General features: G+C 40.8%; 1 long non-coding RNA gene across 1 annotated transcript in view; it reads left to right on the top strand.

Annotated features, from left to right (window-relative positions):
* Positions 1 to 27,247, top strand: part of LOC135984363 (uncharacterized) — an 85,459-nt gene that overhangs the window by 2,346 nt on the left and 55,866 nt on the right. Inside the window, exon 2 of the long non-coding RNA XR_010602294.1 lies at positions 26,566 to 26,677. This is a non-coding gene — a long non-coding RNA (uncharacterized LOC135984363). The remainder of the gene's footprint in view (positions 1 to 26,565; positions 26,678 to 27,247) is intronic.

The raw sequence follows: 27,247 nt of genomic DNA, 5'->3' as shown, positions 1-27,247 counted from the left end.
TTCCTAAGTTCAGCAGTAGGAAGGATATGTCTGACTGTTTGGGGATGGCAGGAAATGGATGGTTTATGTAGGGTGGAAGCAGAGAGGCTGAATGTCTAGGCAAATACTTCTACATCTCTGATGCTGGAGCCAGGATTTTTCTTGGGTACAATTGCTTCATGGTCATCATAACCCCACCTGGTAATCGTTTTGTTTTGTTTTGTTTTTTGTTTGTACACTGAGGGGAGCATATTTTGGAAACTCAACAAAGTTGAAACCCGCCATGTTTTCCATTTAGTTTTTCCCGTTCTATGCACTCTTTGATGAAAGAGGATGAGGTAGGATCATATTAATCAAACCCAAATTACAAATGACTGAAGAAAATACATGTAGAATATTTAACTAATGGAAACACAGCATAATTGTACAATTGGAATTTTGGTAGGATATCAGGTTAATACCTTTTACCAAGGAAAATACAAAGTTATGCTTCCCAAGTCAGCTGTAATATGCTACCTTGCATATGTTGTAGTGTTTTGTATTACTAAATAATTTTGTGATCCTGCTGAAAATTTCACCTGTACTTACCTTAATGCATTATAAACTCAATGGAACTACTCAGTGTATAAAGTTACTTACATGTGTAAGTCTTTGCAGGCCTAAGATGTTGCACATAAGTCAAACATAAACAGTTTATGGTTGATGTGAAACCATAATTTTAAGTTTTTGCTTATATTTTATGCCAGGAAACATTGGACAACATCTTCCATCTCCCTTCTCACTTTCAAGTGAACCCTTTTCACTTGCTTTGCTGAGAATATATGGGCAGGAAATCAGATAGTTCTTCTTCTTGGAGCTGCACTGTGATAGGAAGTCTCTGCCAGATACAGACATAAGCAGTCCAACCTGTCTTTTTCCTTCTTACTGAAAGAGAACTGGAGGAAACTGCTGGGGCGGGGCATTCACAACAGTGATGGGTGTGTCCTTGTGACAATGTAAATGAAGAAAGCAGCTTTTTTTCTGACAAACACTGAACAAGGAACTTTATTAGAATAAGGAAAACAGTAATATTTCCCAAGCTTTTTTTTTTTTTTTTTTCTTAATCAGAATATTAAGCTGCCCTCAGGGTTGTCTCAATTAAGCAGATTCCCTTGCATTCCTGAAATGTTGCCAAAGCACAACTCAGACTATGGACAAAGCTAAATCTCTGCAACCCTTTTGAAATCAGTACAGGACAGTTTTTGCTTTGCCTTTCGTTTTAGTTTGGGTTTGAATGAGTACTGTGAATTATGTCTTCAGTTGTTTCCTCTAAATGAACATCATTAAGCACTCATTTTCCTTTTTTCATTGATCCCTGTGGTCAATGCAGTTTATCATTTATATTTTGAGCAGCTTCCTTCATTGATTAATTCGGTAGATCTCTTTGAACAGATAGTAGCCAACAATAAACTGAAGTGATTTTAATTGTTTCATTGAAGCACATGTTCACCATCAGTTTCATACCTCTTTAACTTCCAGTGCTATTTCTTGTTGGCTTTGTCTGGTTTGCTAGAGAAGACTACTCCACTGGAATAATTATGCCCTACCCTGGGACTCTAGCATGCTGTCAGGAACTCTGCAAAAGTAATTTTCCCCTGTCATCTTTACACTTAGAATCCTTCTCAAATCCATTGGTGGAAATTATTTAACTGATCCCAGTCTGGATTTCAGTGAAATCCTTTGTGTCCCATTCTAAGGTTGCAAATCTGTTATAAATATTCTAGTAACCTCCATTACTCATAAATGTTGTTTGATTAATATTCCCCTTGAAAGGCAGGGTTTTAAAAATACAATTTCTCAAAGTTACAGCTAGTGATAAGACAGACATTGTAACACCAAAGAAGCTGAGTGGCCAACTGTTTGTCCATATTTATTTGTTATCTGAATATATTTATATGAAACATGCATGTAAATGAGCAGGACTTGGCCCAGTTGGTATAAATTAGATTGTCTTGTGTTTTACATCAAAGACCCACCAGGGCGAGAAACGGTAAAAGGTGTTGTCTGTACATTAAATATTTATAGATTCTGTAGTATGCACTCTGTTTTAAAGGATCTAAGTACACCTGGAGTGACCCATTACTGGAAAACCATTATTAGATGCACCAGCAGTGGGTGAAATGAAATCTGCAGGAGAAATGAGGATGATAAAAACAGTGAGCAGGAAAGTAAAGACAGAGATAGTTGAGTGAGAACTGCTTCTGGCAGTGGTGAGATTGCAAGGTCAGACACGAGAAATCTGAGAGTGACCAATTACCCCATTCAAAAGTTAAGTGAGGCTGTGGCAGGGTTCAGAGGCAGGTGACACAACCTCTCTGAAGCATTATATGAAATGCTTATATCTACATATACGTATGTGTAGCAATGATAGAAATCCTAGTAATTCATAGTTGAGGTCATGGCTAGCATTTAGCTGAAAATTCACAGTAGTGAAATCAATATAACTATTAAATATGAGGCAGGGCAAGCAGCCAAGTATCACAAAGTTCAAGTTTCTCAGGAGATTAGCACACAACTTTATTTATTTATTTATTTATTTATTTGAAGAACGGAGTAGTTCAGCAGGCTACAACAGAAGCCTTTCACCTTTGGAAACATGGGTGGTGAAATCCTGGCCCCGAGGAAGTCAATAGGGGTTTTCTCATTAAGTTCAAAGACTCCAGCATTTCCCCCCAGGTTCCCATTCAAAACTGTGGTGTGCCATAAGGGAATATAAATTTTGTGTTTCGAAGCTTGTGATCCTACTGCTTGTGCCATGCCTGCTCTGTTTGGACACAGTTCAGCAAATATTTTAGACGTATGCTTGTCCATTCCTGTTCAGCAAAACAGTGAAGCGCGTGTTTAACCTTAATCACATGCTTACTTGCAGGTATACTGATCAAATGGGATCTAGACAAGGAACTTTAGTCCTCAGGGCTGTCAATTTAACACATTTCATAAGAAATATCTTGTACAGTAAAAGAATATTGCAAAATACAACAACCTTCAAAAGGGTGATAATCTATACTACACTGATCAATATTTTGATGATAAAGGCAATCTTCTTTTTTGAGGCCATACTACTGTAGATAGGACCTTTTCTCCTACCCTTGTGGGGCACACCATAGGGAGTCTGAAAGCATGTACAATTTCCCTACAAATTTTAATTATTCTAACCTAATGTAACCTCACATTTAATTGAAAGTTGTGAGGAACAGTTTGTATTTGGAAACACTTTTCCTCTATGGAAAATGCTGTAGTTAGACTCTGAAGTAGCTGTTTTGCATGTGTATTGTTTTTGTGATTACGGACTAATAAATTGTAAACATCCAGCAGAATTAAAAATACATTGTCATTACTCTATTGTTTCTCATTTTTTCTTTTCAATGTACCTTGTCTGTAGCTGTGAGAACTTATAGGATTGCAACCTTTAAAATACATTCTGTTTCAAGACAGGCTGCTTCAGTGCTGATCTGTAATGTAAAGTAAATGAGATGGAGGGGACCTCATCTGGTTTTTCACAACTATCTGAGCGAGAGCTTATTCAATGCGGGGGACTGTGCAATAGCAAAGTCAGTACATTTCAATGAAGATTTTTAGAGAGCAAAGAGATGCTCCCCTGGATGGAGAGTACTTTTTATCTCCGTTCTCTCACCTCATGTGCTAGTGGCTGAGTGGTGTTGGTGGCCTGTGATAGTCAGGAAGTCAGACTAGATCTAGTGGTCCCTTCTGGCCTTAAATTCTATGACTCAGCCACAAAGCTTCTAAAAAGACATAGTCTTTACACATAGTCATGTGTATTAGCAATTCCATATTCTTAACAGAAATGGGAAAGGGTCATTGAGACCAATAAACTGAAAGGCTAGCAGCACCACTGAGAGTCCATCAGTGCTTCTAATAATATCAATATATTTCCCATTTCAGGGAAGTTTCCTGCTCCAAAAAGATGCACATCAAATGTTCCCATCTCAAATTTAATGACTGCAAAATATCCACTAGTTTCAGTGGACATCTCACAGGGACAAGGGATACATCATATTTTATTTGCCTCCTCTGACTCTTGTGACTTTACATAGCAGCCAAGAATTTCAAAAATAGGAGGTTACTGTTATGTCCTTAAAGTCATAAGTTAGGCACCTAACTGATCGATCTCTTTCTCTCTCAAAGATGTGCTGAGCACCCAGTACCTCTTCATTAAGTTGAGAGCAGCTGGACGCTCAGCACTTGTTTGTGTTATTTAGTTATGATCTATGAAGCCCCTTTTTAAAAAATCTTGGCCACTGAGTGCACTCAGTGCCTTGTCAATAGAATAGGTCAAATTCATCCTGTGAAATCAGGGATTTTTAAATGTTGGTTCACACAAGGAACTTTCTCTCCTGACATGGAGTTGTTTCATTTGGGAAACCTTCCTAAAGGTATACTGGTATGCACTGATACAAGAAGGCAGTATAGTAGACTCCTTACTAGGTAAATTATTTAAAGAAAGTAAAAATAACTGAGAAACAATAGTGCAAAGCAATACTATGATAGCTAGATATTTAAAAATGGAGCCATGACCCTAAAGCTATTGCATAAGTTTAGAATAACTATAATTTCTGGAAAATGAGAGCTTTCAGATTCCCTGTAGTATTCCTCTTGCATCCATGGGTGAATGGGGTCCATGGTTCCTTATTTCATGCAAACTGGTTTCCCCATGCCTACATTTCTGACATGTTCATTCTTCCATGTGCCCCTTGAGCAATTTTTTAACTAGTTCAGCTGGTAAGGTGTTTGGCTGAACTAAATCTTGAAAGGGATACAGAAATCTCTAAGGCTCACAGACTGAGAAACTCCCCTCTCCCCAGATGTTCTCCTTTGCAACTTTTTCCCAAACTGCAGTATTTTTACTTCCTCTTATTCTAGTTTTCTCGTGCCTTCTATTCTTTTCCTTCTCTTTTGTACTATATTTTCTTCTGTGACCACACCTCTATTATTGGCTACCTTTGTGATTTCTGTGAACCACAGGATTAAATCATAAAGATCCACATCAACAAAAGTAGAGTGCAACTGAGGAGGAAATCAGAGCCACAATGCATTGATTTGATTCAGCAGATGTACACTGTTGTAAATATGCTCAGATTTCTCAGCAGAACTTGGATTTCTAATAGAACTGTCTTTTGTCCCCCCCTCTCTCCCCCCCCCCCCCCCCCCGGCATGGTAAGAAACCATGTCATATACACAATGTAGATAAGCATAGTTGGGGCCTTTGGAAAAGAATTTGGCATACATTCCCCATAGATCTATTTGAGTTCTCTGCAGTCATGTTGGAAAAGGTTAATCTGATCAAGCTTTCAAAGAATAGAGTACAGTAGCTATAGTACTTGCCTTACAAAAGTGACAGTTATGCTGTGGAGGCTATCAAAAATAATTCAAACAGGAGAGAGGATAGGACACTACACAAGCCCCAGTGGGGTGTGGTGCACTGCAGTTCTGTTGCCAAATCCCAATTTTTGATATGCTGTAAATTCATGTTGCTGCTCTATACTCTTAGTTCTTTTCAAGTAAGTTTAATAAAATAAGTTTCACTTACCAGTTGGCAAGGTTTTATTTTACTGAAAATCATTCTGAAAGGGAAAAAAGACCTAGATGTGGTCATAGCTGCTAATGCCCACCAGCAAGAGCCTGCATGTGCACTGCTGCTGCCACTTATTTTTCCCTAAAGAAAACACAGACAATATTTTAGGTAGGAAGGACTCTTTAGGGAGGGGGCCTCTTAACTAAGGGTCAAACAATATTGAATTTGTGTACAAAAGGAGAGGCCAATATTTAAAAAAAGAGAGGAAAAAAATGACGTTCAAAGAGGAGAGGAAAACATTAGGTCTATAAAACAGCAAGGCTGTACAGTAACTTAATGACTTGGAAGAAACACTATTGGAAGTGGTAATAGGCACAGAAGCAATAGTCTGAAATGGCAGCAAAAGTTGCACCTCCTCCAACTGTGTACACAAACTACCTGTTAAGGGCAAATGTGTATCTGGCCTTAGGTCTATTTCCACAGTGGGTGAATTATGTGTCAATTACACGTGCATCAGGAGATCCACATTCCCTATTTTTAGATCAATCCCTGAAATGACTTGCATTGATATTACACTGATGGTGTGATATTGACTGAGGAAATTGCAATTGTATTTACACAACCATGTATATAGAAAGATCAATAACGTTCACCTGATTTTATAGGTTTTGCCCCCACCCCCATTTTGGTAACCAGATATTTGTCTCCAAGTAAAAGGTGTGCTTTCTATAGATGTCCAAAGTTTTGGTCCGATGCGTCAAGTGCACAATTAATTAATTGAAAATAAGCCTAAGCTTTCAAAACCTACAGCAATCCAATTCAAGCAATGTGAATTTTTTATTCTGTTTTCCCTTGTACTTCTATTTTAATCCATCATTCTTTGTTCTCTCATCTGTTTTCCGTTTTCTTTTTCATTCTTGTCCTTTTATTTTTTTTTCTCTTGATGTATTTTGCTGTATCTATTCTTTAACTACATCTTTCTTTAACTCTCCAGTCTGTGTCCTTGGGTTTTTTCTTTTTAAATATTTTTGTTTTTGCTTGTATCTCCACACTGAGTGCTCACACTGTCAAACAATCTAGCTGTCATTTTAAAAATCTTTTCTTTGTCTCTGTTTTCTCCTCTCATCTTTTTCCCCAGTGTGGTGGTCTTTTTCCTCCTCCTTTAGAATATCTGTATCTTCATTTCTTTCTCCTCTGCATAGATGCAGAGGGTAGCCAGCACTGATGCTGCAGCAACTTGAAACTGACAAGTTTCTGAACTGTCTGGGAACAAAAGCTCTGCTTTGTCAATTTCAAGCTGCTTTGGTGACATTGTGGGTTACTTTTCCAGCCAGGAGATGAGATGTGAGGGGAAATGATTCACTATGCTATGGGCCAGCAATAGGATCTGGCCTACTCCCATCACCTCAAAAGATGCTAAACACTTTTTTCTACAATTCAGCCACTGTTTTTCTCAGTTACTGTTTTTATTTTGTGAAGAACCAGTAATGTGCAAAACTTAAAGATCTGGTCCCTGCTCCTAGGAGCTTACCTCCTAAAGTATACAGTTCAAAGCAGACACACCGTTCCTGGCTGTCCAGAAAAAAGGTATTCTCTCCTTTTCTGTACTGTGACATATCCTGTGTTGTCTTTCCCCCACCTGCCATTCTGGGTTTTCTATTCCTTTCTGTCAATTTGAGTTTTTCTTATTCTTTTCATTCTATGCTGTCTCTATCCCTCCTCAACCTCTCTCTCACTTTGTCTCCATATCACTTTGTCTCTTCCTCCTCTTCTCAGTAGCTTCTTGTGTATTCTCTCCTTGTCTCCATTGCCATTTTCTCTCCTCTACTACTGTTATGCTCCCTTATTGTTTCACTGCTTGTTTCTGCTAGTGAAAATAAAGTGAAATTTTAATATTGTAGTGTGTAGGAATAGGGTAGTATTGGTAGTAGAACACACCCTATTTCTATACGCTACAAATACTATCTGGACATTCTTTTCCTGCCTGTCTTCACTTATGTTCTTTGTTCCTGGCTGCATCACCATTCCGTGTTTTTTAATCCCAAAGTATCAACTCATTAGAACTGGATAGACAATGTAACTGCCTAAGGTGAATCAGGTCAAATTCTGCCTATCATCTGTCTGCTTTGTTCAAACTCATATTTTCAAGTTGCTATCTTCTAGGCAAGTTATCTGATTTTAAAATTGTATAATCAAACTCCTGGTTTTAATCTTCCTCTAAAATGTCTTTCATATTTCATAAAGGCTGCCAGGCATATTATTTATCTTTGATAAATGGAAAAGTAATTCACATTGGAGGGAAAACTTGACCTACTCATACAAACTACAAGGTACTAAATTCACAATATTAACTATGGAAAGAGACCCGAGTGTCACTGTACACAGCTCAATGTGCAGCTGCACTTAAAAAGGCAAATGTTAGGATGTGTAAGAAATGGGATGAAGCTTACTATGGAAAAATGTTATGCCAATATATAAATCGTTGGTTTGTCCTTAACTGAAATACTGTGTGTAATACTGACAACTCCATCTCAAAGGGGTACTGCAGAATTGGAGGCTTTCAGAAAAGGGTGATTGGAAAAAAATGCCAAGCTTTTCACTCTTCATACGAGAGATTTTCTATGCCTTTAATAATTCTCATCTTTGAAAGAAAGGGGGGATAATGAAGCATACAAAATAATAAATGGCACAGGAAAGGTAGATTGGAGACTTCTGTTCTACCTCTCCAACATAAGAATAAGAAGAATCTGTGAACAAGAACAAGAATCTGTGAAACTGGAAGGTGGAAAATTTAAAACTGATAAAAGGAAATACTTTTTTAACCCAAAATGTAATTAGACAGTGGAACACCACGTGATTTTGTTAAGGCCAAGAATTTATGAAGATTCAAAGAAGAACTGGATGTCTATATGGATAACAAGACTATCCAGATTTATAATAGCTAATGCTTAAATGAGTTTTTGGATGGGATAAATGCCTAATGATTCAGGGTTTAAGACAATCTCTCTAAATATTAGGGTCTAGGAGGAGACTTTCATGTGGTTTGGGGAGGCAGATCATCCTACATCTGCCAATAGATGGGTTTCTTGCATATTTTTTTCTTCTAAGGCACCTGATGCTTGACACTATCTTAGACTGGATATTGGACTTAATGGATCATAGATCTGATCTAGTATGAAAGTTACTTACATTCTACATAGACAGTAACTTTCCTCCTAATAAGGGCTTAAAATGATGGTGCCCATACATGATAGCAAATTAGTAGACAGAAGCAGGTCACTTTCCTGATGCCTCTTCTTGAAACAAAGCTGTTTAGCCTTCCAGCCAAAGGATGTAGATTTGGGTTAGGATATGTGTCAAGGTTGATTTCCCACTCTGGCACTTTGAGTACAGGGGGGGGGGCCCGCAAGGATTCTTAAAAACTAATACTTGCCACTCCAGGCTTGTTTTAAATCCCCAAGGTTCCAGCTTTTCTCTGACCTTGGCTTGTTACACTGCCAACACGCAGGTGAAAAACTGCCTCTTGCAAATCCTGGAAAAACTCACTTGGGAAGTTTTCCCTGAGCCCCTTTGGCTTTTCCACCCCCCCCCTTGGGGAAGCGGAGAAAGAAAACAAACAAAAGGGAAACCCAGCTGTTGCCACCAGCTAATTGAAAAACATACGCACAGACCTTTTAAGACACAAAACCAATCAGGTTTTTAAAAAAGGTAAATTTTATTTTTAAAAAAAGAGAAAGGAAACACGTCTGGAAAATCAGGCTATTGCTAGATGTTAAAGAGCAACTGAAAAGGGGTTAAACACCAGGAATGGCTCCCTGGGGTCCAGCTTAATGTTACAAAAGAAAATAAAAATCCTTGAGCTTAGCGCAGAGAAAAGCCGAAATAAACCTGATCGCATCTATCTAAACATTCCTTGTCCCAATGAATCCTTCTAGGTATGGAAGATAATTTATCATACCTGGTTCAAACTTTACACGGAATTCCTGATGCCCCTGTCTCTTCAGCCAAGAGAGAACACCCGAGAGAGAAAGGGAAAGTTTTTTATCTATTTTATTCCCCCCCCCCCCATTTTTAAAAAGTTGTAGCCTTCCCATTGGCTCTTTTGGTCAGGTGCCCACTCCCTTTCCTTTACCTTTACTTTAACCCTTTACAGGTAAAGCAAACAGAGAACAGCCACCAAGAGGGACTTTATGGCTGCCTGGCTGGCTGGGTGTCCATAAAAGGGAATTATCCCCTTCCCCCTTCATTTATTGCAGCCGGATTCATGAAACAGAGATAGATATGAATACTGCAATACAGAGGCCAAGGTTTAGTAAGCAAGAGGGTATGAAATATAACAAATACACCACACTCCTTAACTCCTGGTGATGTTTCCCATTTTCTGATAAGTTGATAGTATACTTGTCTCTCTGTATATCTCAGGGTTTCCTATAGCACCCATCATTGCAGTATCCAAGCTCTTCGCTATGCTGATTTAAATTTACCCGGGAAGTCCCTAGCTGAATTCATGGACCACTTCTGCTGTTATCAACCTTAGTTAAATGAGACGCTCCATGAATAGCAATGATTCACTGAATTTGTTGATATGAATATTAAAATAGATTCTGTGCATTTGAAAAAGCTGTTGGAGCAGACCTTACTAGAACAACAGTGATCCAAGTCTTGTGCTTAACATAAAAGGCATAGGCATATTGTGTCACTAGGGCAAGAGGTGTATGGGTGTTTTATTGTCATCAATTACTATAGGTCAAATCCTGTGACCCTTACTCAGGCAAAATACACATTGAAGTCAATGGAAATTTTGCCTAAATAAAAGCTGTATGAGCACCGAAAAATTTAGTTCAGTATATTAGGGGTTTGATGCTGTCGGAGATCATCAACTAAATAAAGATTGACTACCGTTCTCTTTGCTGGAGGAGGAAGTCCTTATCTGGGCATTGAGAAAAGAACACAGGCAGGTCATCAAGACAAATGTTTTTAAAGTTCAAAGGGCATATTGTGAATAATAAATTGACTGGAACAGTAGCAATTCTCCAGCAATATTTGTTATCTAAACTGTAGCAGTTCAAAGTACTCCATGTGCCGAACTGATGGCAAGGACTGCAAACTGGGGAGAAGGTTCAGGCACTTGGAATCTCTACTTAACTCTGAACTACAACACACGTGTTGATAGATGGGCAACTTGTTGCAGATCATCAAAACTTGGTGTTCCTTACTCCCTTTTTCCTTACCCAGATAAGCTCCCATTGATCCCAAAGTACATATTTCTGAGTTTGGCCAAGTGAGGACTAATTAGAAACTGAGTCAGGATTTGTACAAGTGGTTTTTAGTTGTCCCTCCACTACAGAAGCGCCTCTGGCATACAAGAGGAGTCTAAAGTTGTTGTTCCTAGGTATAGGAAGCACTATGCTTATGTTTTACTGAATTCACAAAACATTTTGAATTCATTCTATTCTATAAATTAGGATATTTGTCTTCTCATCACCTGCACAAATATTAGACTGTGTGTCATAACTATAAAGGGAAGGGTAACAGCTCTCCTGTGTACAGTACTATAAAATCCCTCCTGGCCAGAGACTCCAAAATCCTTTTCCCTGTAAAGGGTTAAGAAGCTCAGGTAACCTGGCTGACACCCACCCAAAGGACCAATAAGGGGACAAGATGCTTTCAAATCTTTGGGGGGGGGGGGGAAAGGCTTTAGTTTGTTTGGGAAGTTGTTCGCTCTTGGGACTGAGAGGGACCAGACATCAATCCAGGTTCTCCAAATCTTTCTGAACAAGTCTCTCATATTTCAAACTTGTAAGTAAACAGCCAGGCAAGGCGTGTTAGTTTATCTTTGTTTTCTCAACTTGTAAATATACCTTTTGCTAGAGTGTTTATCTCTGTTTGCTGTACTTTGAACCTAAGGCTAGAGGAGGGTCCTCTGAGCTCTTTAAGTTTGATTACCCTGTAAAGTTATTTTTCCATCCTGATTTTACAGAGAGGATTTTTACCTTTTTCTTTAATTAAAAGCCTTCTTTTTAAGAACCTGATTGATTTCTCCTTGTTTTAAGATCCAAGGGGTTTGGATCTTGATCCACCAGGGAATTGGTGGAGAGTCTCTCAAGGCTACCCAGGGAAGGGAATTAGTTTTGGGAGTGGTGGCAGCGGACCAGATCTAAGCTGGTAGTTAAGCTTAGAAGTTTTCATGCAGACCCCCACATTTGTACCCTAAAGTTCAAAGTGGGGAAGCAGCCTTGACAGTATGTTTGTACAGGTAATAAAGGGGAGGAATGGGAAAGAGGCTCAATGGCAAGGTTGCATATCTCAACACTATAGGAGAAGTATTCAGGTACCCTTAGATTTTTTTTTTTTTTAATCTAAAGTTTTGTTCCTACTTGAAGATATCTCCGTGCTTTCATCTGACATAGACAGTAGCAGTTGGTAGTCCTTAGAATTTTCCAGCATCAGCTATCGTTGGCAAGGTCAACAGCATTATCATTCTGTTTGTGGATCTACTGCAGCATTTAACTATTGCTGTGAAGGTAAAGCCACAGCTCTTTTCACTGTGGTAATGGGGTGGTACTGAGTTAATGGCAAATGGGACAACAGGAGGGTAAAGGGAGGATGCCAATTCTAAAGTTCTTTTTTTATTGTTGAGTCGCTGAAATAATAGTGAAAACGTATCACTGGGGTTTTAGTTCACAGCTGGGACCAATAAAAATCTGGGAAGAATTTATGTAAATTATACAATTCTGTGGGGGGCCCAGGAAATGTTGTTTCTCATTTAAAATAAATAGTCCCCCCTACTAACTTATTCCTAATCATGCAAACAACAAAGGAATTAAGTAGGCCATTTCCATACATATGGCTCTTTCTTTTATGAAATGTAGTTCACCAGAAATGTGAAGATAATTGATTTAGAAGAATTCTCATCTGTAATTTTTTCGACACTGGAAAAAGAACATTTTATTTTCTCCAATTCTAGATCTTATTCTAGCATTTAAAATGAAAAGACTGAGAGCTCAATGTGTGTGTTCTGCTTTCATTGTAAAGCAATGGGGTTTGACTATAAAAAGACAGATCCCTGGATAGTAACACACATGCCAGCGACATTATTCCCGAGATAGGAAGAGCACTGCAAAATGACCTGCTTCTATCACTTAGATCTGGACATTTCTAACTTGCAGAGCCAAGGGAGACAGGGCAGTGGTATTTAGGAAATGTTTAAAAGGAGTTGGTGAGATGATTTTTACTATCTGAGCCAGTTCAGAAAAGATAAGGAGTGTCCTGAACCTGTGTATAGAACTTTAGTCAAACCTTTTGTAGGTTCCACATGGTTTAAAAGTCCCTCCTGAAGGACCCATCATCTAGCAACAGGTCTCTTCTTCAATATTGTTTCACATACAACAGTAACAAATTTGAACGTAGGGGCTGGAGAAAGTGGAGTGATAGTTCAGAAAGAAGGGACTTCCATATGGATGAGCCTTGTTTTTGCATAGATGAGTATGAGTTCTTTTTTAATTTATTTTTTTATTCGCTTTTATTTAGGCCTCCAAGCATGGACATCTAACCCTGCAATTTCTCTATACTTATAACTACAGTTATTTTATCAAACAGGCCTTTTGAAGTTCCTGTGCTTTGCCCTCTTCATCTGTTAGGTTTGAATGCTGCTGCAAGCCATAAATAGTCAGGCTAAAAAAGAAATTTAATTTGTTTGACTGTGGGAAATGTAAAGGTTTGTGATCATATGGTGGAATCTAATGGAGCAGAATGTTCCCATATTGGTGATTGCATCATGGTCTTGTTCTGAATTGGAGTTTACAGAGGTGAGCAGAAAAGGAGAGGTAGCTCAAAACTGGATTAGTGAGATAAGAAAAAGAAACAGAGAAGAAGACAGAGTAGAGTGGGTATCATAATGAGCCCTGTAACACTGGAGACAGTGGCTCCATGTATTCATGTGGCTGAGGCAGATGGGAATGGGATGGGGAAAATAGGATGTGATTATCTAATTAAAGACTATATTAGAATGCAAACAACACAAGAGGGGGCAAAAACAAAGTGGTACAGGCAGTCTTAATTCTGGCACTTCCTAACTTTTGAGTGCTTGGCTATGCAACTGTAACATTCTTTTAATGTAGGTTGTTGGTTTTTTTTGTTTTTTCCCCCCAATGTAATTGACTGTCATAAATGCCCATGAAACTTCAAAAATGCATAACAAAGCAAGATCCCTGCCATGAAAAACTTGCAATCTAACTCTCAGTAATAGAAATGATAAACAGTTAGGTGGAAGCAGTCAGAGGAATTGAAGTTTTGGAAGCTAAAAAGTGGGTTCTAACAAGGGATCTGAATGAAGAGAGGAAGGTATGTTTTGTATATTTGAAGCAAGAGGCTGTTCCAATCATAGGGCTCAAGACTGCAAAACCCATGTTAATGTGTTGTCCCACTGATGTCAATGAGATGATTATCATAAGTATATTCCACTCCTATGAGTAAAACTTTTGAGGATCAGGCCCATAAAGGTTGAAAAAAGGAGTGAAGTAGAGAATTGGAGAAGACAAAGTAGTTGCAGGCACAGTGTAGGACATGGAGGTAGGAGAAAAGTAGTTTAGTAGTGTAAATAGGGACTGTGGTAGGCAGCTGTGGAGTCCATCAAGATTCTTTTTGTTTGGTTTTTTTAATCCGGTAAACTGAGAGCCAGTGGCATAGAATGCATTTAAAAGGCCAAATTGTACTTGCCTTTTTCATATAAGTACTCCCATTGACTCCACTGGGATTGAGTAAGGAAAGCAGGATTTAGTTCATGGTACATTCTTATCATAAATATAAACTAGACATAGATGAATAATATATACAATAATTCACTGATATATATATTTTTAAGACTCCCCAAATTAATCAAATCAATTGTTCAACAGATATGTTAGCAAATGGTTCACCCAACTTTATAACCTTGGAGAATAATGAGAAAATCATACAACGTATTTTTAAAAATCATGAAAATGGCTGAATAGAACTTAATTCTAGAGGGGAAAATGTTTCTTTCTTTCTTTAGCCCTTCGTCTTTTGTTACTTTCAGTCAGTACACTCAATTGTAAAGTATTTATCTGATTATTCAGTTTGTTCCAGGCTGCTTCAATAACTGTAACATTTTTATTGTTTGGTAAATGAGGGTTCACAGTACTCAAGGTGGAATCTTTTATTATGGCATTGTAAACAATCCTAAATTCCTTACAGCATATTCTGTAACATCTATAAAAAATTATTCTCAGGAGCTTCCTAATTACTCCCTTCTGGCCAGACATATTTAGAAGACTTCCTTTGCTTCAAGGTCTCTTTCAAAGTCTTCCTATGTTAGTTAATTCCCAGGTGTTTCAAAGCAGTGATTTATGTTTCCGTGACTAATACTTAGCCCTTACATTGTGATTATTTTCTGGATCTTAAAGCACTTTTTTCTCTCTTATGTGGGACTAACACTTGAATAAAGGTTGGCAGAATTGGGCCCTATGCTTAGAAACATACATTTCTTTGGTAATCCATAGCAAGATCAACTTGGTCACGCTAGCCCTGTGGCTAATCAATCATTCTGAATGTTTAGTATTGATAATGCACTGAGTTTACTATTCTCTCCAGAGCTGTGTGTTTGGGAATATTCATGGGTAAAAGTTTCAAAAGGGGCTAAGTCACTTAGGAGCTTAAGGTCTATTGACTTTTTAAATGACTTAGGTCTTTGGAACTTTGGGTAAAATTTTCAAAAGTCCTATTTTTAAAAGGGACTTTGGGCTGGATTTTCAAAGAAGTCTAAGAATGCAGATAGGCACCTATTGGGATTTACAAAGGTACCTAAGGCTACATCTACACTACAGGGGGGGGGGTCGATTTAAGATACGCAAATTCAGCTACGTGAATAGCGTAGCTGAATTAGACGTATCGCAGCCGACTTACCCCGCTGTGAGGACGGCGACAAAATCGACCTCTGCGGCTTCCCATCGACGACGCTTACTCCCACCTCCGCTGGTGGAGTAAGAGCGTCGATTCGGGGATCGATTGTCGCGTCCCATCGGGACGCGACAAATCGGTCCCCGAGAGGTCGATTTCTACCCGCCGATTCAGGCGGGTAGTGTAGACCTAGCCTAAGTATGTGAGGCATGCAACTCCTATGAATTTTCAGTGGGAGATGGGTGCTTTTGCAAATTCTATTACATGCCTATCTACATCTTTAGGTGCCTTTGTAGATCTTGCCTTTTTGAAAATTGGGGTTAGGTGCTCTTTAAAATGGACCTTTTGCCTTGTCTACACAGGGGAAATTGACTAGCATAACTGTTACAGAATAGCAATTGCTGAATAACTCCCTGATGTAGACACTGGAATAACTACTCCACTTTGGCTAGGCCTATACTACCCGCCTGAATCGGCGGGTAGAAATCGACCTCTCCGGGACGCGACAATCGATCCCTGAATCGGCGCTCTTACTCCACCAGCGGAGGTGGTAGTAAGCGCCGCCGACAGAAAGCCGCAGAAGTCGATTTTGCCACCGTCCTCACAACGGGGTAAGTCGGCTGCGATACGTCGAATTCAGCTACGCTATTCACGTAGCTGAATTTGCGTATCTTAAATAGACTCCCCCCTGTAGTGTAGATGTACCTTCTGTGACCAGAGTAGTTATTCTAGAATAGTGTAGCTTATTCCAGAATAGAGTCCACATAGGAAGCTATTCCAGAATAGCTATGCCAGTCAATTTCCCTGTGTAGGCTCCTAAGTGTCTGAACCACATTGGAAAAATGTGCCTAAATCATTTAAGTGCATGAATGTGTTACCCGGAGGGTCCTAAATAATTAGACACTCTAAAAAATTTACCATCTATATATTACATGATTATTTCAGTACAGCCCAAAGACCCCAATTGGGCTGATGGCCTCATTGCTAGAGCTGGTCAAAAATATTTCCTGCCCCACCAAAATTGAATAAATATTTGTTTTGTTCTTAATTTTTAATGGCAATTTTCTGGATTTTTGAAGGAAAAAATTGGTTGCTTTTGTTTTCAAAAGCTGAAACACCAAAATGTATACTGCCAGTTTTTGAAAAACTGAAATGTGTTTGGGTGTTTAAAAAAACCCCCAGTTTTGATACTTATTGAAAATAATCAGAAAATTTCAAACAAAACAAGTTTTCCACCTAGTTATTCATCAAGGAGGCCTTCTTTTTAAAAATGTTGTGATTAGAAAATGTTCATCCAGGTTTATCTGCTGTGCTAAGTGCTATACTGACACAGTTAAAGACAGACCTTGACCCAAAAATCTTGCAATCTCAGGCCCCAATCCTGCAAATTCTTGTGTACTTACAATGTTCTGGAGAAGCCAGGTTAGTTGTAATTTGTTTAGATAGCTGAAACTGTAGATAAAACACAATTTGGAGGGGAGGGGAGTCCTTCTTTCTTTTGAAGTCACTGATACCTCATGCAAAGCTTTACACAAATCTCTTTAGCTATAGTAATTAGCCCTTCAACTACTAGAGTATTACACACACTCTCTCTCCCTCTCCTAAATATATTGTAAATTTGGTTTTGGTGAAGGGTTTTGGATTTACAACCTTGGAGAATGTTCCAGGAGTTCTTGCACTGTGGGTCACGGTTAGTCCCAGTGGAGGGTGTGAACAAATGTCAAGGAGTCACAATAGTCTTACCTTCTAATATTACTAAATGGAAAGGGGCCTTGGTTAGATCCTAGTTAACTGGGATGAACTCCATGCGGGGATCCCAATATGGAAAGACTGACAACCACAGCCTTCGTTTATCCACACAAGTGTGGTCAAAATTTTCCCTGAGAATCTAACTTGAGACAGCTAAGGCCTTTTTTTTTTTTTTTTTTTTTTTTTTTTTTTTTTTTTTTACACAAAAGTTCTGAGTACCTCTGCAGCTTCCAGACACAGATGGAGATGTTAAGCACCTACTTAAGATCAGTCCCAAACTGATCTTATATTGAACACTCAGAAACTAAGGACCCCAAATTTAGGAGCACTTGAAAATGTTTGACCTGGCTCAGCATAAGCGGTGGCAGAGCCAACTTTCTTATACTAGTCTTCTGTGCAACAACTTTGACCTTAACGAACACTATTGGAGGAGAATGCACAGTACAGTTTGTGTTCTTTCTTTCCTTCTTTCTTCTTTTCTGTTTCTGCTGAGCCTTTCCACAAAAAGCTATTTAGTACCCAAAGTGGGGGTAATTTTCATGATGTAATTCATTAGAAACTGCAACCACCAACCTATTTCACTACACTGGTAAGCATATGAGATAATAATTTGCACTCAAATTACAACACTATGCAGAATTTAGATTCTGATTTTCCCCTTGAAAATTTGTTTCTTTAGCACTGAAAAAATTAATTGATTTGAGAGAGAATTGCTAAGTTGTAAGTCAAAATAAAATTTCTGCCAACAAAAGTGCAAAAAAAAGGGGGGGGGAGGAGGAGTCTGAAAATGAACATAAAAGTCAAGTGGTGTTTAAATCTTTTATAGATTTTATTTTTCAGATTTTTTTCAACCACATAAATAGTCTTTTTCCCACATGTGGCATTCTAAAAATTGCTTGTAGAAAAAGATCTCTAATTAGGTTATTCCTCTGCTTTCTGCGATTGCCAGTTCCAGTACATAATTTCTCTACTATAAAAATAGAATAGCACTGCATATTTTTTCCTTGCATTTTCAGCTACTATAAAACTGAATATATAGGATAGGGAAAGGAATTATGCTTTCCACAGTATGAGAGGTAACTGTTTAAACAAGCCCTTCTTTGTCCCATTGATTGTTAATTGGTGCTAGGACACACTTTAGAAATTGTAGTTAATTGGCGTAACATGAAAACTGTTCAGCAGGTGGCAGTGCTACATGTATATAGACCACAATATCTTTGAAATACACTGTTGGGACATGCTTTAATATTCATTCAACATTCTCCTGCTCAGCCTTACTTGTCCAATGTAGGCAGAGAGAATTTATTTTCACATGCAAGTTGTAACACAATTTGTGAGGCATTAAAGCAATGATCCTTCAACGTGCTGCCCGTGATAGTGGTTCCAGTACAATACCCACTGCACAGCACAAAGGGAAGCTTTTGCAGTGCATTTCATTGATAGCAAAATAACAATGAATGGTGATGTCTCTTTTACATGTTTTATTATTAATTTATACGTTCTTGCTATCTTGTCTTTTTACGGATTTGAAATTATAACTATTAATGTGAGTTTAATCACCCTGGCAAGCAAACATGTATATTTGCCTCTTCGGGATAATTCCATCTGCTCACAAATGCCTTCCCTTTTACCCCCATCTTAAAAGCCTCATAGTCAGGCTTCAGTCCTTCTAAGCAAACAAGGACTGGACAGCATTCCCTTTGAACAGATGACCCATGCCATTCTGTAATCTGCCAGAGGGGCACCTATTGAGCAGTGAGTAGTCTTTCTCTCTTCCTTCTCCCCCCCCCCCCCCCCCGCCCTTTCAGGAAGCTGTGGATGCTGCTTCAGATTTCAGTATGGACAGTACCAAATGCAGACATGTATTTACAGGATGTCCTTGATCTCAGATGTATTTAATCAGTCCATCACTCTGCCACTGTTATATATGTTCTCATACTCTGTACATTCAATGTTTCAAGCAATACAGCTTCTACCACTTTCCTGGGGAAGCTATTCCAAAGCCTAAATCTCCGTTATAAAATGTATTCTTATATTCAGCTTAAGCGTCCTCTTTTCTTAATTTCACCCCATTGCCACCAGTTATACCCTCTGTACAACACTTACATTCCTTCTCCACCTTCTCCTCCTCCTGTTTTCATTTCTTTGGGTTTCACTTTTAAATACAAACTGAATTAAAATGTACCATGAAAAGTTATCTGCAATAATAGTTACGTGCGGTATATGATAGTGAGACAGGTTTTGTTTTGTGGTTGGGTGAGGAAAATAATTTATTGCTTTTATCTTCCATAAATAGAAATTTAGCAGTCTGAATGAGAGCTGCTGTCATACCTTTTCCTAACATTCTGAGTCAGTCTGATTTTCTATTTCTTTGCCTTTCTGTGCAGTCATGTGCAAGAGTTCGACTGGAATTAGATAACATACATCATTACTTATGCAAGTTGTTAGTGTAATGACACTGTTTGATGCAATGCCTATAGTATATGGGAAAGCTCAGTTACTAGAGGTTGATGATGTTCATCGGTATCCTTCTTTGTTATACTGGCAGGTCATACCTAATACTGACACCAAGCTGTTCTTTTGAAGAAATTCTTTTGCTTGGCTGTTTGCCACTGACCTTTGTTCTTGTAGCTGCAGCAGAGAAATATCAGCAGCACCGCATTCCTCTCAACCGCTCTCTCTAAGCTCTTTGGCTGATGTTCCAGAACCCGCAGCGTTTGAAGGATTAAGACCCATAATAGTGGATATAACCAAATTTCACTTTTATGATTTTCCCTTTTTTCGTTATGTTTCACACAGAGCTTTGTTCCAGTCTAGTAGCCTATGGCAATGAGCTGAAGACTGGGACTGAAACTGCTGAAATAGAGAGCAGAGGATGAAAATGTGTGAAAAATTGTAATGACAAATGCATGCTATAGTCAATTTAAATGCCTATCCAACATGCATATAAATTACAGGCAGGGCTAGGTTCTCTGATGATTGAGGGTATGGCAGATACATACTCCTTTAAATACTGAAGACTCTTAGAAACTATGACCTTGCACTAGGGGGACAGTCATGTTGCTTATGGGTAGGATTGAGGCTGGAAGCCAAAGTGCATGAAAGCAATGCAGTGTGAAGGAGACAGAGCTGGAGAGCACCACAGAACACTAGGCCTTGATTGCATTCACGGCCCGATCTATCTCCTGTTAGTTAATGGTAGTTGACTCAGGGCCTCAGAGAACAAATAAAGGAAGTAGAGCTGGCTGGAAATTTTCTGATAAAATAGTTTAATCAGAAAATGCCGATTTGTCAAACTTGGAATGTTTTACAGAAACATCTCGGGTTCAATGAACCGTTGTTAAATCAGAGGCTGTGTTCTGTCAGAATCCTGCCTGGTTTCCTGGTGGGCTGCTCAGAAGCCCATATTTCCATGGTCCACAGCTCCAGGGCCATCCCAGGACCGGGGATCCTAGGACTTTCAGGCGCCCTGCTGTGGATCCAGAGCCTGCAAACCCTGGGAACTCTTAGGGCTGTCAGGCTAACTGCCATGGAACTGGACTCCCCACCTTTAACCAAGGTTCAGATTCTGGCTCTGGAGCAGCAACCCTGGAAGCTGAAGCCAGGGCTCTTAAGACCTCCAAGCTCCATTCTGCAGAGCCAGGAAGACCAGGGCTTCCAGAGTTCTCTGGCCACAGGGCAGCCCTCATGGCAGGGAGCTGCAGTCCTTGGAAGTCCTGAAGTTTAACCTCTGCTACACAGTAGTTCTTGTCAGTTTGATGGCTAAGCACCATGTCAACTGCTCTCATCAGCTGCTGGTTCTGTGGGGACTTTTTTGTTTTGGAAACACCATGTGTCATTGGTTCTGAAACACATTTTTCAGGACCTCCAGTTCATAGGAAATGTCAAAATGTTCATATTTCCCATAACTCAAAATTCTGAGTTTCTGCCCACTCTAAAATTGAGAAGAGCTGTTTGCCAACAACAAGAGATCAAAAATCATGAATCAACCCTCTTTTCTCCCCCCCCCCCCACTCCAGGGGTGATACTGGCTTAAAAATCATGTGCTATTTAAAAAAAAAACACTTCAGGCTCTGTTTATGGTATCTGAGCCTTTAGGGTGCACATTTTCAAGATGTTCTCCATAGTCATGAGGGCTAGAAACTTTAAAAATAAAGAAAGAAAGAAAGAAAGAAAGCTGAGTCTTGCATAGTTATAGAACTCATAGGGCTGTGGCTGTAATAAAAGTGATAAATGGTGAGACACATAGTAGTATTGCATGTGTTGGCAACACAGAAGAAACTAATCAAGTATACAACCAACATTAACTAAACAAGGAGTAACTATAAACTGCAAGGGAGTAACAAACTGGGAAAGAAGTTAAAATGTTTGAAATCACTCCACATGAAATCCAGTAAATATAGATTTTTTTTTTAAAAGAAAATTACACTCTCCAGCTAGAAAAACTTTTTAATGGTACATAGATGGTAGAATGGCAAGAAGAAAACCTTCTTGAATGCGCAAAGAGCTTTAGAAAAGTCCAGCACCACCATTCCTAGTGTAGGCCACCATATTTTGAAATAGGATTCCAAAAAATGCTATAAGAAACTGTTATGAGACTCTGAAATCTGCAGCCTGAAATGCAAAATCAGCCATTGCTGCCCAATTAATAGCTACTCGAAGGGTATGTCTACACTACGGGATTAATCCGAATTTATATAATTCGAATTTGGGAAACAGATTGTATAAAGTCGAATGTATGCGGCCACACTAAGCACATTAATTCGGCGGTGTGCGTCCAAGTACCGGGGCTAGCGTCGATTTCTGGAGCGCTGCACTGTGGTTAGCTATCCCATAGCTATCCCATAGTTCCCGCAGTCTCCCGCGCCCATTGGAATTCTGGGTTGAGATCCCAGTGCCTGATGGGACAAAAAACATTGTCGCAGGTGGTTCTGGGTACAGCCTCACCCCTCCCTCCCTCCCTGCATGAAAGCAATGGACGGCAGACAACCATTTCGCGCCTTTTTTCCTGGGTGAACACTGCAGACTCCATACCACGGCAAGCATGGAGCCCGCTCAGCTCAAGACAGCAGTCATGAACATTGTAAACACCTCGCGCGTTCTCGTGGAGTTTATGCTGAGCCAGGACCAGAAAAACGAGGTGAGGAGGCGGCGGCGGCAGCGCAGCGACAAGCATGATGAGGACATGGACATGGACACTGACACAGAATTCTGTCAAACCGCGGGCCCCGGTGCTTTGGAGATCATGTTGTTAATGGGGCAGGTTCTATCCATGGAACGCCGATTCTGGGCAAGGGAAACAAGCACAGACTGGTGGGACCGCATAGTGTTGCAGGTGTGGGATGATTCCCAGTGGCTGTGGAACTTTTGCATGCGTAAGGGCACTTTCATGGAACTTTGTGACTTGCTGTCCCCTGCCCTGAAACCCCAGAATACCAAGATGAGAGCAGCCCTCACAGTTGAGAAGCGCGTGGCAATAGCCCTGTGGAAGCTTGCAACGCCAGACAGCTACCAGTCAGTCGGGAATCAATTTGGAGTGGGCAAATCTACTGTGGTGGCTGCTGTGATGCAAGTAGCCAAAGCAATCACTCAGGTGCTGCTACTAAAGGTAGTGACTCTGGGAAATGTGCAGGCCATAGTGGATGGCTTTGCTGCAATGGGATTCCCTAACTGTGGTGGGGCGATAGATGGAACCCATATCCCTATCTTGGCACCAGAGCACCAGGGTACCCAGTACATAAACCGCAAGGGGTACTTTTCAATGGTGCTGCAAGCACTTGTGGATCACAAGGGACGTTTCACCAACATCAACGTGGGCTGGCCGGGAAGGGTTCATGATGCTCGCGTCTTCAGGAACACTACTCTGTTTAAAGGGCTGCAGCAAGGGACTTACTTTCCGGACCAGAAAATAACCGTTGGGGATGTTGAAATGCCAATAGTTATTCTTGGGGACCCAGCCTACCCCTTAATGCCATGGCTCATGAAGCCATACAGAGGCAGCCTGGACAGGAGTCAGGAGCTGTTCAACTACAGGCTGAGCAAGTGCAGAATGGTGGTAGAATGTGCATTTGGCTGTTTCAAAGGTCGCTGGCGATCATTATTGACTCGCTCAGACCTCAGCTAAACCAATCTCCCCATTGTTATTTCTGCTTGCTGCGTGCTCCACAATCTCTGTGAAAGTAAGGGGGAGACCTTTGTGGCGGGGTGGGAGGCTGAGGCAAATCGCCTGGCTGCTGATTACGCGCAGCCAGACACCAGGGCGATTAGAAGAGCACACCAGGAAGCGCTGTGCATCAGACCAGTTTCATGACTGGCCAGGCTACAGTGTGAAATATCTGTTTGTTTTCTCCTTCATGAAAACCTGCCCCCTTTATTGACTCATTCTCTGTAAGGAACCCACCCTCCCCCTTCCCCCAGCTTGCTTTCAAACCAAATAGTGACTATCATTTAAAAATCATTTATTCTTTATTAATAGATTAGAAAAAGAGGGAGGGAACCCGGGTGGGGTTTGGGAGGAGGATCAGTGGGAAGGAAAAAGCCACTAAAAAAAGGTTAAAAAAATGACAGCCTTTTGCTTGGGCTGTCCACTGGGGTGGAATGGGAAGGTGTACGGAGCCTCCCCCCTCCCCCGCCCGCGTTCTTACACGTCTGGGTGAGGAGGACATGGAACATGGGGAGGGGAGAGGGGGGGGTTATACAGGGGCTGTAGCGGCACTCTGTTTTCCTGCAGCCGTTCCTGAAGCTCCACCAGACGCCGGAGCATGTCTGTTTGCTCACGCAGCAGCCCCAGCATTGCATCCTGCCTCCTCTGATCTTCCTGCCGCCACCTCTCATCTCGAGCGTCCCTCATGTCCTCACATTGGTCCCTCATGTCCTCACGTTGGTCCCTCCTGTCCTCACGTTCACTGGCTTCTTTCCTATACTTTGAAACCGTGTCCTTCCACTCATTCAGATGAGCTCTGTCACTGCGGGTGGATTCCATGATTTCTGCGAACATCTCGTCTCGCGTCTTCTTTTTCCGACGCTTTATCTGTGATAGCCTTCGGGACGGAGGAGGGAGGCTTGAAGAATTTGCAGCTGCTGTAGGGAGGGGAAAAAAGAGAATTTTTTAAAAAGATACATTTTGCAGAACAATGCTTATACTCTTTCATGGTGACCAACACTATTCACATTACATAGCACATGTGATTTCTGTGCAAGGTCGCATTTTGCCTCTTAATACTGAGTGCCTGTGGCTTTGATGCTAGAGATCACAGGTCCGGGCAACAGAATTCGGCTTGCATGCGGCCATGGTAAGCCATTGTCTTTCGGCTTCTGCGCCCTCCTTTCCCACATAGCAAGCAAAGCCCGTTGAGTGCTGCGGTTTTCCTGTTAACATTCAGCAGCAGCAGAAAACAAACGAACCCCCCCCCCCATCCAATTCTCTGGATGATCGCTTTATCCCTCCCCCCACCACGTGGCTGGTAACAGGGAAGATCCCTGCTAGCCAAACGCAAAAAGCTCAGGGCCAATTTCCCCCCCTGCGCTTGGCTAACTGCAGGGAAGGATTTCTTTTCAGCCACAGGCAAACAGCCCAGTAGGAACGGCCACCTCTGTCCCCTTAATTAAGTTCCCGTATTTCAACCAGGTTACCATGAGCGATATCACTCTCCTGAGGATTACACAGCAAGATAAAGAGCGGATGTTGCTTGAATGCCAGCAAACACCGGGACCATACGCTGCCAGGCTTTGTCAGGCAATGATACCAGATTACTTGCTGCAAGCATGGCGTGGTCAAGTGTCCTACCATGGAGGATGGAATAAGGCTGCACTGCCCAGAAACCTTATGGCAAGGCTTTTGGGGTACCTCCAGGAGAGCTTCCTGGAGATGTCCCTGGAGGATTTCCGCTCCATCCCCAGACACGTTAACAGACTTTTCCAGTAGCTGTACTGGCCGCGAATGCATCCCAAGTCCTCAGGGCAAAGTAATCATTAAAAAACGCTTGCTTTTAAAACAAGTTTTATATTTTAAAAGGTAAACTCACCTGAGGTCCCTTCCATGGGGTCATGGTCTTGGATACTTCAGTCAGGCTGAGAAAAAGATCCTGGCTATTGGGGAGAACGGAGTGCTGGGTGCTCTCTGCAAGCTCGTCGTCTCCTCCTCCTCTTCCCCATCCGCAGAATCCTCAGGTGTAGCTGATGAGACTATCCCCAACCCGGAATCCACGGTCACAGGTGGGGTAGTGGTGGCGGCCCCCCCCTAGAATTGCATGCAGCTCGGCGTAGAAGCAGCATGTCCGCGGCTCTGACCCGGAGCGACCGTTTGCCTCCTTTGTTTTTTGATAGGCTTGTCTGAGCTCCTTGATTTTCACGCGGCACTGATCTGAGTCCCTATTGTGACCTCTCTCCATCATGCCCTTGGAGATTTTTTTCAAAAGTTTTGGCGTTTCGTCTTTTAGAACGAAGTTCTGCTAGCACTGAATCCTCTCCGCATATAGCGATCAGATCCAGTACCTCCTGTATGGTCCATGCTGGTGCTCTTTTTCGATTATTGGACTGCATGGTTACCTGTGCTGATGAGCTATCTGTGGTCACCTGTGCTCTCCACGCTGGGCAAACAGGAAATGAAATTCAAATATTCCCGGGGCTTTTCCTGTCTACCTGGCCAGTGCATCCGAGTTCAGATTGCTCTCCAGAGCAGTCACAATGGTGCACTGTGGGATAGCTCCCGGAGGCCAATACCATCGAATTGCGGCCACACTAACCCTAATTCAAATTGCTAAAATCGATTTTGGCGCTACTCCGCTCGTCGGGGTGGAGTACAGAAATCGATTTAAAGAGCCCTTTATTTTGAATTAAATGGCGTCGTTGTGTGGACGGGTGCAGGGTTAATTCGAATTAAGGCTGCTAAATCCGAATTAAAGTCGTAGTGTAGACCAGGCCCAAGAGGCTTTCAAAAACCCTGCATGTCTAGCAATCGGTCAGGAAAACAGCCCCCACCGCATAAATCCTTTGTTTGTTTTATTTTATTTGGTACTTTTGCCTGCCTTCAGGCAGCAATGACTATCCGATGCTGATCCTGGAGAGAAGAGAGCGCACACACGCACACATTTTATGTTACTTTGAAAGAAGAGTTACTCCCTCAGACAAATTAATGAATGTTCAATTTTTTACTGTGTTTTGGTTTTTCTTTTTTTCTGTCTTATCTCCCAGACATGACTACTGCTCCTTTAACTTTGGGGGGAGGGGGGCGAAAGTGGTGAAAATGGCTTCTGTACTAACACAGATACACAGGAGACAAAGGGAGCAGTTTCAATACAAGCATGTTCCTTATCTTTTAGAGACTGTTTTTCTCATCCTTGCCCCAGGGCCAATTCTGCACAGCCTTGAGTGACTCCTGCAAAGCACAGAGCACCCTCGGATCACGTCAACTTCAGAAGAGGTTGTGGGGGCTCCTCACCTCTCAGAATCAAGTCCCATGTGAGTACTCCATGCCCTAGACTACACTATCTAATCTCAGTGGTGGGTTATATGCATTTTGCCTGCCATACACAAACGGGTCTCTGATCACTCTAGTGCTTCATGATATCCAGTTTTGGTTTCTTTTATTCTGTACTTTTGAACTGATATATCAAAATGTCATATTTTACTTTTCTGGCTCATCTGTAGATTGACTTTGTGTGTATATGAATGTAGAAATCCCTCTTTCCTGTGTTGGTCATATTGTATGTAATATTCTGTCTAACAGGAAACATTACAGGGAGATTATGGATGGGAGGCAATGGATCATCATGACATACAAATGTGCAATTGCTATCTTACACTTCGTAGTACACAGTATAAAATATTCTTTACACTAATGTTGTTTTAATTACTTCAGACCTCAGGATCTGCCCTTTCTTTTTTTTTTATGCTAGCAAGAAGTTGGTAAAATATAAATATCCCTAAATAATTATTCAATGATTTTTATTCAGAATTAGTAAGAGCTAGTAGGAGTCAGAATATCTGAAATATTATCTTTGTTTTCTTTATTTACTAAAATGGCTGGGA

Source organism: Chrysemys picta, chromosome 6 (genome assembly GCF_011386835.1).
Source record: "Chrysemys picta bellii isolate R12L10 chromosome 6, ASM1138683v2, whole genome shotgun sequence".
Classification (NCBI taxonomy): Eukaryota; Metazoa; Chordata; order Testudines; family Emydidae; genus Chrysemys; species Chrysemys picta.
The sequence above is the reverse complement of the archived record's forward strand: the minus strand, read 5'-3'. Positions and strand labels throughout refer to the sequence as shown.